The 10397-nt window shown below is 38.2% G+C and overlaps 1 long non-coding RNA gene across 1 annotated transcript; it reads left to right on the top strand.

Moving 5' to 3' along the window:
- Window positions 1–1939: 1939 nt before the first annotated feature.
- LOC112533027 lies at window positions 1940–9472 on the top strand. Its single transcript, XR_003076785.3, has 4 exons — window positions 1940–2067; window positions 5084–5150; window positions 6034–6304; window positions 9240–9472. It is a non-coding gene; the product is annotated as an uncharacterized LOC112533027 (long non-coding RNA).
- Window positions 9473–10397: the final 925 nt, after the last annotated feature.

Raw genomic sequence — 10397 nt, 5'->3', positions numbered from 1 at the left:
CTAATAATTATTAGTGTTTCTCCATTCATTCAACTATTCATTTCCACTATATGGTGATGATTCAGGTCACATAAGTGTATACTTTTTGTTTACCTTAACCACTTTTCTAATCCACAGGACATTTTTAATGATTTATGTAGAGAAGAGTTTAATCACTCTATTCCCATGTCACTTCCTGTAACCTATTTTTATTTTTCAGTGGAATACGAACTTTTTAAATTAAAATTTAAGATTACTGCTATCAAAATCTAGACTTGGACTGTGCAGTTCCTCCATACACAGTGGATGTGCACAATAATCAGAATTGTGCTACTGCAAGCACTGCCTAATAACTAGAAAGTACTTGCTTTCTATTAGGTAATTTTACTCGTTAATTAAACTCCTTTTAATCATAAAGTATTCTATTTAAACCTTGTTACAGAAACTATTTCTTAATGTATATATGATTTGTTTGGGCGAATAATTCAGGTACTTATTGTTTATTAATAATTTACGGACAAGATGTTCCTGTAATTTCCCCAGAAGCACTCTTAGCTGGTAGGCTCTACTGATTTCATGGCATTTGCTTCCCAAAGAGGCTGCTGTTCCACTAGTGTAATTGGCAGAGCCCCATTGACTTCAGTGGAGCCTCAGCAATTCTTACCAGCACTTATTTGCATCATTAAAGGCATTTAAAAATCTGATCTTGTAAAGAACAGATGATGTGATATTAAAAGAAAGTCATGCTCGTTGTTTCATGAAAATCCTCTGAAAGTCATCAGAGGCAAAGTTTCTCTGCTCCTGGCTTTTCTTCTCTTTTCTGCCATGTGAGGGACCAGAAACTCTAAGTTCCCATATGTAATTGGCATTCCTTGGGGAGACCCATCTTCCACATTCTTCCTTCCCTCCTGCCTTTAGGGATGGCTGACAACAGCTGAGAGGACTCTGCTCCAACATCTAAAGTCAGACATCATTGTACTATCAACAAGATGTAATCTGAATTATTGATTTATCTAAACTTCACCGTTATTAAGGACAAGTTCATTTTTGATGCTTTGCTACACTTCAAAGTAGGAAAGTGACAAACAAAACAGTTTTCCTATAAAAAAAGATTTTTTTCCCAATTTTTTTCTTCTTTCAGTGTTCCACTAATAAAGGTTAGTGATCATTTCACTTTCTGAATATAGTTATCTTATTTTGAGACATGTAGTAAGGCACTAATTTATGCTATAGAAGCTTGACTAGTAGCATTTTAATTTAAATTATTTTGTAAAGGCTAAAAAGTAATCCACAGAATGCTGCCAAGTAGAGCAGAAACTTTATCTGAGCGCTCCATCATGCATGGGCAAAAAAAAAAAGCCCAAAATGATTTCCTAAAGCTAAGTGCTTAGACACAGCTATGTTTGGTTGTCTTGCTAATAGACATAGCTCTCAAAGAATTGGACTGTCCAGTTTTCCCATTGAGAATATATATATAACTATATGCCATATGTTTGCCACTCTAAGGTTGTTCATTAGGCCTGAGCTACATTTGAGCTTAGAAAAAATGGGCCAATTTGTGGTGACGTAGCTGTGAAAGAAGAATGATACCTACTGATCAAATATGAGAATCCAAAACCCGTATATTTGGGCTCAGAGAGAAGTTTCTTGATGCAGAATTCATTTGCAGTGTGAGTTGCTGCAGGGATCTCAGTTCAGCATTGTGATGCAGTAATGAGACAGTGTAGTGCAATGATAGCAGTACTTTGAACAAATATCCAAAATACTGTGAAAGCATGACAGAAGTAATGATTAGACACATAATGTCCAGATATAGAAGCACTCGCCAAAGATCAAAATGTTTTGATTCCTTGTAGAACTGTTGACTTTTTTTTTTCCCGGAATTGATGCACGTCTGCCAAATAGCACTGACACTTAATACACTCAAATTGTGAAGGAGATTTTAATCCTCACAAGAACTCAACTTTTCACTCTCAGCCTCTGGTGCTCCTGAGCGGGGAAGGGAAATATTCAACAAGGCTGGTCAGAGAGCTTGACTTAGTATCCAGATCCAGTCCCTGAGATGGGTGCTAATGGGTCTTGAAGTATGTAAGTACCTTCTATTCAAGTGTATGACTTTCTTGTTTAGTTCAATGAATCATCCTTGGTTGGAAGACAAACACTTAACCAGACAGCAAAATGTCTTAAATGTTGATGAAATCTGCTATAGTCCAGTAAGATTATTTTTTTTTCTTGGCAACTGCTTTTTTATTACAAAAATATTTTTATGTGGCACATTGATAAAATCACTCCTGTGAGATCTGTTCTCCAGCATCATTCCACTTGTCTTCCCTAATGGCCACATTCCTGTCCTCTGATAGTGAGGTGTCTATATTTATGGGTTATCTCATGACATTTCATGCACTTTCCAGCTTTAGCATTTGGTTCATAGTTAAAAGTTTGAGTGTGAATTCTGCATAATGGAGCTGGCTAGTGGGAAGCGTGACCTTTGCAAGCTTAAGAAAGGCCTCTGGCAAGGAATCTCTAATAAAAAGTATCTCCAAGTTCCATAGGTTCTTGCGCCCAAGGCAAGAGTGAGCATCGTTAAATTATTGAAAGGCAAGGAACAAAATATAGGTACAGATAACATTGAGTGGTAATGGAAATGAAGTTAAAAAAAAAAAAAAAGCTGTTAAATTGATTTTACTTGTGAGGCTTATTGAATAAATATTGCATTTCTAAAAGACAGCATTGACTGAGGAGCTCTTTGCAGCTTTTTTTTTTTTGGTTATTTTACTTATTTTCTTCTTCTTTGAAGTATTCTGCTAGTGCTCTTGGAAGTGATAAAAGCACTGGGCTGTAATTGTGAGCTTTTGTTTTTATTCAGTTGCTGTATAATGGTGCCAGCTCAGTGCAGGCTGCTATCATATATAGAGACACATGCTCCACTCCAGTGCATGCAAAGAGCCACATTCTCAGCAGTGCTCTTATTGCCACAAGGCACATATTTCCCCAGTCATGTTGGTAGTAGGGTCAATATACAGATTCTCAGTCACCTCAGTAGGACTGAGGTGCTTTTACTATAGGTAAAACAGTTAAAATAATGAATGGATATTCAGAATCTTCCCTTCCTCCTCATCCTAAGCTGAAGAATGCCATATGCATTTGGAATGTCACTGATGAAAGCATGGCTCAGATTATGTTTGATTTAATAAAAGTAATGTAATTAAAACTTAACACTCTCCTTAGAAAGCATTGCAAGTAGTACACGGAACTCCTAGAAAGGCAGGTGGTAGGTGTTTCTCCCATGATCATGGACAAGCTTCTCTAAACTCTGGGTGTCAGGAGCCTGACCTTTCTTGGCTAAAAATGGTTGGTTTCTGTCGTGGAACATGGAACTAGATGTGCATGAACTAGCTGCAGCATTAGGAACTATGTTGGAGAACAGGGTATTTGGGTATGATGCTTGTGAATAGCAAAGGATCTGCTGTTAGCTATTTCAGATATTGTGTAAGCTCTTGGGATAAAGCCTAATTAAATATCCATAGGTTATGTAAAGCCTAATTAAATATCCATAGGTTATGCAGTGCCTTGCATCTTCATTTCCTAGAGCATGACCAGGGATCTTTCCCATTACTCAAATGTGAATAAATATAATCATTGCCACTATCATCACAGATTTTTTGCTTAGCTTATCCAGTCCTTAGTTCTGAGAGCCACTTGGACTGCAATGGCTTGAGTAAGAAGGATGGAAAGTGGCTCTTAGGGCTGCAGACACAATTCATTTGTAACACTGCTATTTAAGTTGCCCTACTTGTACTGCAACGCCTCGTTTCTTTGAAGGAACAAGTTGTAACGGCTGCCAAAAAGTTTTCTGGAAATAATACAGATAAGCTAATACTCGCCATACAAAAATCCAATGTTTATAATAGCAGAAGAGCATTCATATTTACATTTCGCATTTTACTTACACACAGCGGATAGAATTGATTTCATACTGCAGTCAGCGCTTTAGCTGCGCTATCTTCCCTCTTGCAGGGAGAAAAAGTATTTTAATGGAAGCAGATACTCTTATTCTCTTACAGGAGATTTGTTATATTAGTTTCAATTTAGGAAAAAAGCAAACGTGTGACATCAAAATATAAGCAAACCTGTAGCCAGATAAAGGCCTTTGTGCATTATGCCATTGGTAATGGGAAAAATGTGAACATGTATTTGAGTTGTGAAACGTACATCATGTCCCAGAGATAGTTAAAAATACATAATAAATTCTTCCCTGGAGGGGCTTGTAAGTGGAGCCCTAGCAGGAGTGTGTCAGGGGTCCTTATGCAAAATGATTTTATAATGGCTGAGGAAGAAATTATTTATTAGTTCATCAGACATAAAGGAATAGTTAATGATAGCATTCATTATAATCTTTATTGTGGTGCATAATTAGCAACTCTGCTTCTGTCTGAATGCAGTAGCAGAGTGCGACAGGTAGAGGAACAAATAAATATGATTTATAATAATATTAAAAAATACTTTTCCCCATCAAAAGTAATGTATACCAGTAGAGAGAAAGAGTAAATGTATTTAGCAGAGATTTCAGAAGCTGATCCCCAAATGCCTTCTCTCACCATGTGTTGCCTCATGCCTGTAAGAGCATCACAGGGAGGAAGTGAAGGGAACACAAGAGCTGTCCCACCCTCTGCTCTAGTGTGAGAGGTAACAAATTAATTGAGGCTTGCATACAGAGGCTTATCAGGAGTGCCTCTAGGGGCCTGCTGCCCTAGGGTACATGTTCTGTTCAGCAGATGATCTCTGCTCTAAAGTTGGCTGTCACCAGTGGTTTGCACGGTGATTTTGCAAGTGCTCAAGTTATTTGAAACAAAGGGCTTTTTGCTCAGGCTGGAGAAAGAGAGGGATTTCCATTCACTTTGGACAGAGGGCGAAGGTTAGTGCTGCCCTGCAACAAATCTTCCATATGGAATGGAGAGGGAACTGCAAGGAATGGAAGAAAAGAGAAAATGATGTCAATGTTATTTATAATTCTACATTGTTCATGAAAGAAGTCAATCCAGATCCTCTCCCTTATTTTCCCTCTTCAGACATTATTTAATTCCCTTTCTTTTTTTTTTTTCAGTAAAATCGAATGTATTCCCCAACTGCGCTGATGCTATGGAAGTTACAATAGTTCCTGGGTTAAAAAGGTGCAATATTTATAGAACATTTTATGATTTTTCTCTTAAGGCGGATATTGCGTTTCTTTTCATGGTATTAGCTGCTGTGTACGAAACTACACGTTAGTTAATTTGTTGCATTTTAAAAATGAATTAATTGTTTTTTAACTATAGGTTATGCTTAGTGTGCTTCACTATGGGTTGTGCTTGACAATGGATTGCACTTTTGCTACAATATGAATAGCAGTGCAATCCTTCTCTCTTACTTGGAGCATAAACAAGTAGGGAACTCAAACTGTCTTTTACATAAAAATGGATATGTATTTGGAATTTATATACTCCATGCATCCACATTTTTGGAATAAAGAGGACTTAGACACAACCCGTACCAAGTGGAAACACTCACTGATTTCAAAATCTTTGAAGGAGAATTTAAATGAATTTAGGAAGATATTAACTTTGTTTCGGAGATGGATGGGATTAAGAGGTCAAACTGGAAAGTTACAGAGCAGAATGCAGCCTGGACCTGACAGACCAATTGCTTGTTTTCATAGATTTTTAAGCAAGAAGGTGCCATTATAAACATCGTTTCTGACCTCCTGGGTATTGCAAGCCAGGAAATTTAATCCATAATTCTTGCATTAGAGGAAACTACTTTGCTCTGTTTCATAAAATGGTTGTCTTGTTTGTTTTGCTGGGTAATATTTTACTTTCTCGGGGTGTAGAATATCAGCCATTAGAAGCCACTCTTGGCTTACCGTTCTGTAGATTTATTTTGAACATTTTGATATGTATTGTATAAGCAGAGGCTTCATCAAACAAAAACTACTGAAAAGAGCACAGTCACTGCAAATTCTATTCTATCACTGCACAGCGCTTATCTATTTTACTTTATTTTTTTTTCCTCTTACAGAGAGCTTTCTTTTATCTCCAGAGGCTGATCCCACTTAGACCCTTCCTATGCCTGGTTTTGCCATAAATCCAGAACAATAATCCCCGCTATGCTGAAATATTCACAAGGGGAATATCACCGCTGTTATTTAAGGAATGCCACAAAAAAAGAAGACATGGAAATGCATGGAGCTCAAGTCTCGGGTACGGCTCGCTTGGGGAAGAAATGCATTTTCAGAAAACCACTTCCAGCTGATGAAACAGGAGGTCAGAGTCCTGGCCAAAGTCAGAAGGTAAAACAGGTGGAAGAAATTGCTGAGAAAGGTGCTTTACAAGGGCTTCACAGTCATTATAAACACACAGGTGTGTTCCCCACATACAGAACATCTCCTGTTTCTGCATGTAGGGGCACAACTTCAGTGACTGTGTTTGTATCCTCCCATTTATTTGCAGCAAGAGGTATACAATCTCAGAGAATTTAGGCAATTGGATGATTTTACTTAATCACACAGTGTATTTAGATGTCAAGAAATTTTCTTTAGATAAAAGCCATGTGAAATTATGTCTGATAGATGGTATACGATATGTTACCAAAGAGTTAAAAATAAGCAATTCCTGTGATAAATACCTCAGACTCCTTCTTCAGTCCCTAGCTGCAATGCTGCATTGAAGTCACTTTCCCAGATAACAGATTTTCTAAGCCATTTTGCAGATACCACGTAGTAGAGCTTTAGTCTTTAACATCTATTTCAGATGCTCAAGTTGCTTTTAAAGCTTTTGTGGATTTGAAATAACATCGCTTCTTGTGGCACTGTCAGCTTGGCTGCTTAACTGCCGTGCTCAAACATTGTGTTTTATGCAATCTGATTTGCACTGCCCACACTCATGGAAGCACTTTCTTCTGTGGCATTTCTGCAATCACTGCTTTATCTTAATTATAATAATAAGTAATTTGCGAATGGTATTGAGGTGGAAAAAATAAACAAAGAAAAAAAAATCCCAGATAAGTGCATTACCAGAGAGACCCACTATTGGTTGTATCATCAAACATTAATTGTGTTGGAAATAAGCATTTCATGCCGAACAATATATTTAACTCACTCAAAAATGTGTATCAAAACAAAGAGGCAGATGCTGTGAGGAAAGAATGAAAATACTGGAAAACATGAATTTGTTTCATGTGGAATAAACCAAATAGATACAGAGTAAGAACTCAAAATCCCTAAGAAATAGTGGTCATATATTTGAATTTACCATACTTTTGCAGAAGCCAGCAGCTGGCTTTCCTGGAACCAGGTGCCAGGAGCCCCAGGCAGAATGCTAGCTGAAATGCTCCTCGTCTTTTAGAGCCAAGAGGGTAACTACACAGAAGTACCAGCTCTTGTTTAGGAATCCTTTCTATACATCCCTAACTCCTATCTAAATATCCTCACGCTTACAAGCTGATGAGTTGTTGTTCCTTCAGTAGCTAAAAGAGCATTCAGATATCCATGGTAGCTGGGGTTGCTTATGAAAAAAAAAAATTAAAGGCAGTACATATTTTAGACTGATTTGATAGTATAAAATCATAGAATCACAGAATGGCATAGGTTGGAATGGACCTTAAAGATCATCTAATTTCACCTCCATTGCCATGGACAGAATTGTTATCCACTAGATCAGACTGTGGCCCCATTCATCCTGACCTTGAATGCCTCCAGAGATGGGTCATCCATTTGTTCCAGCACCTCACCTCACTCTGAGTAAAGAATTTCTTCCTCAAGTCTAACCTAAATTTCTCCTCCTTAATTTAAAGCCATTCCCCTTTGCCTTATCACTGTTAGACCTTCTAATGCACGTAAATTTGTTCTTCAGGAAAGACATTAAACAATACCTTTAGGTTATTCTTGCTTTTTACTTCTTGGAAATGGGAAAGTACTATTTACAGACTGCCTATATCAATGCATAAGAGAATTAATTGGCTTGAGAATCCCTGGGCAGCTGGGTCTGCATGACCAGAGACTGGATAATGTACAGATTTGCTGGCGTTAAGTGGCATGCAGAGGTCACTCAAACCATAGAGTTTTATGAAAAATCCAGAAATAGATTACCATTACCATATGGGAGGACTGGCAGTGGAATCTCACAATATTCTGCTAGAGTAACTAAGAGCTTTAATGTTCAGTTTTCTAATTATCGATAATTTTTTTCTCTACAAGCAGCTGATGAATTATGGTGTTGGTAAAAATCTGAAATGAAATTTTGAGATATTAAAAGTAAATTTTTGAGAGTTATGATGGTTTTGAGAAATGTGAGCCTGCAATAGAAAGACTGACTTGACTCCGAGGAACTCTGGTGTTGACATCAGCAGGACCAAACAGGCAGCAGCAAGTGCTGAGCTGCATGCCTGCACTACTAATATCGACAGTTAAAACTAATGATGTGGCAAAGGTAGCAATGAAAAGGAAAAGTCCTGTCCAGATTCCCAAATCTGAATGTGTAAATTTAGCAGAACAGTTATCCTGAGTTCTCCTTTGTTCTAAATAACTGAAAAATGCAGACGCTAAAATCTCTGACGAAAGGCAGGACCACTTCCCTTTTGGAGAAAGGTTGTATTTTCAGCCTAAAATCCAGCAAGTAGGAGTAAAGCTCATTACCTGCAGGGCACGTAAGAACATTGAATGGCTCAGGAATCCGAGTGTAGTCCATGTGCTGGTTTAGCTACACTGCATTTTCCAATCAAAGCACACTGGAAATCCATATATTTAATGTTTGAACATTTTCTTTTGATCTGTTTTTTTTTTTTTCATGGAAGAGCTAAACAAGAGAAATAAGAGGGAAAAGGAGGATGGCAACCGTTAGAGCCTGTAGAGGCACACAGCTGTTGGCTATCAAGGGAGAGAATAAGCACCTACGTGTCTTTCAGTGTATTTATTTCTTATGACATCTGTCTTCTTATGAGACTCATGGGACAGAGGCATTTTGGAGCACTTCTGAGGGCTCTAATCTTACCTAAGCATTTGGTGGTATTAGCATGCTGTGTGTGTGTTTATTCTGCTCTTGCACCCCTCTTTTCAGTTCTCCACAACTATTTGCTGAGTGGATTTCAGAAGTGTGGCAAGTCATTGCTACATGTGAATTTTAAAATACAGTTTCGCATTATATTTGGAAACCAGACATGAGAGAGAAGCATGAGTGCCTGAATCCTGAGTGCCCCTGAGTTCATAGAAGACTCCATTCCCTTTTTAGATGCAGCTGTGTTTGGGAAGAGGCACCTGTAGATCTGGGGACCTCACCCTGAGAAACCTGGTGGCCAGGGAAGTGTAAGCCTGACTGACACAGTGAAAAACCCAATGAAAGGTGAGCTCTGTGTGTTTTACTTCTGACATGTTTCCAGGTGAGTTAATAAAAACTCATTTCAGTTAATCTACATCCGTTGGGTATTGTCTGTGTGTCTTTGTGGCTGAGTGATGCTTTGGTCACGTCTGGGCTATGCTAGCAGAGCTTAAAGCTTCTACTGTCCATGAATTAGAAGAATCAATCTCTTTGAACGCATTTTAAATTGATCCTTGATTCGACCACACAGCTCTTGGATAAGGTACCCTACTATTAGTCAATTTGACTTGGAAAGATGATGATCCAAATTAAAATGGAAACCTGACCTATATTGAGCAGCTGCAGTCTGCAGAGTGATTTTATTATTGTTATTATTATTATTAGTGTGCAGCTCTGTTTGTGAAGTCCTTGCTGTGAATACTAATGTCTGTGCCCAGGGCTGTGTCCAGAATTCCTAACTCAGGCATTTGCATTAACGATCAGCAGCCTGTAATATGGCCTTAATCCTGGCTTCAAATGGCTCAGAATCTCCAGCACAAAATGCTTCTGTTTCCCCTGCTTATAAGAATTTAGTAAAGACTAACAGTTACACAAAAACTGCCTGGTAGCTCGAGGGGACTGATTTTCCTGCATCAATTGCCTTGTCAGTTTTAATCGTAGTTTGAAGTCACCACAATAGCTCTGAAAAAGTATGGGTTATGGGTAAGGTCCTGCATTTCCAAGGGCAGGGGTTGCATTCGGACACCTGCCTGGCAAGGGTGCCCTCTTGTGTATCTGCCAGCACACAGACAGTATGGCATCACTGCACATCTCTGGTTTATACAGCACTGGCACAACATTTGCACAAGTGACAATTAAGGAAAGGTATTGAGTGCTTTGCATATAATTAATTACTGATTTTGATTAACTTTAAGCCAAATTTCAGTAATTTATATGAGTATGGAAGAGATGAAACCTTACTGATGTACCTCAGGTGTTCTTTCTGTATTTCTTACCCTTGCAGGAAAAGCGTGTTTAGTCTTATATTCCAATAATTGCCTGTGTTATTAATAAGAGAAACCAATACATCCC

This window comes from Gallus gallus, chromosome 9 (assembly GCF_016699485.2).
Source record: "Gallus gallus isolate bGalGal1 chromosome 9, bGalGal1.mat.broiler.GRCg7b, whole genome shotgun sequence".
Classification (NCBI taxonomy): domain Eukaryota; kingdom Metazoa; phylum Chordata; class Aves; order Galliformes; family Phasianidae; genus Gallus; species Gallus gallus.
The sequence above is the reverse complement of the archived record's forward strand: the minus strand, read 5'-3'. Positions and strand labels throughout refer to the sequence as shown.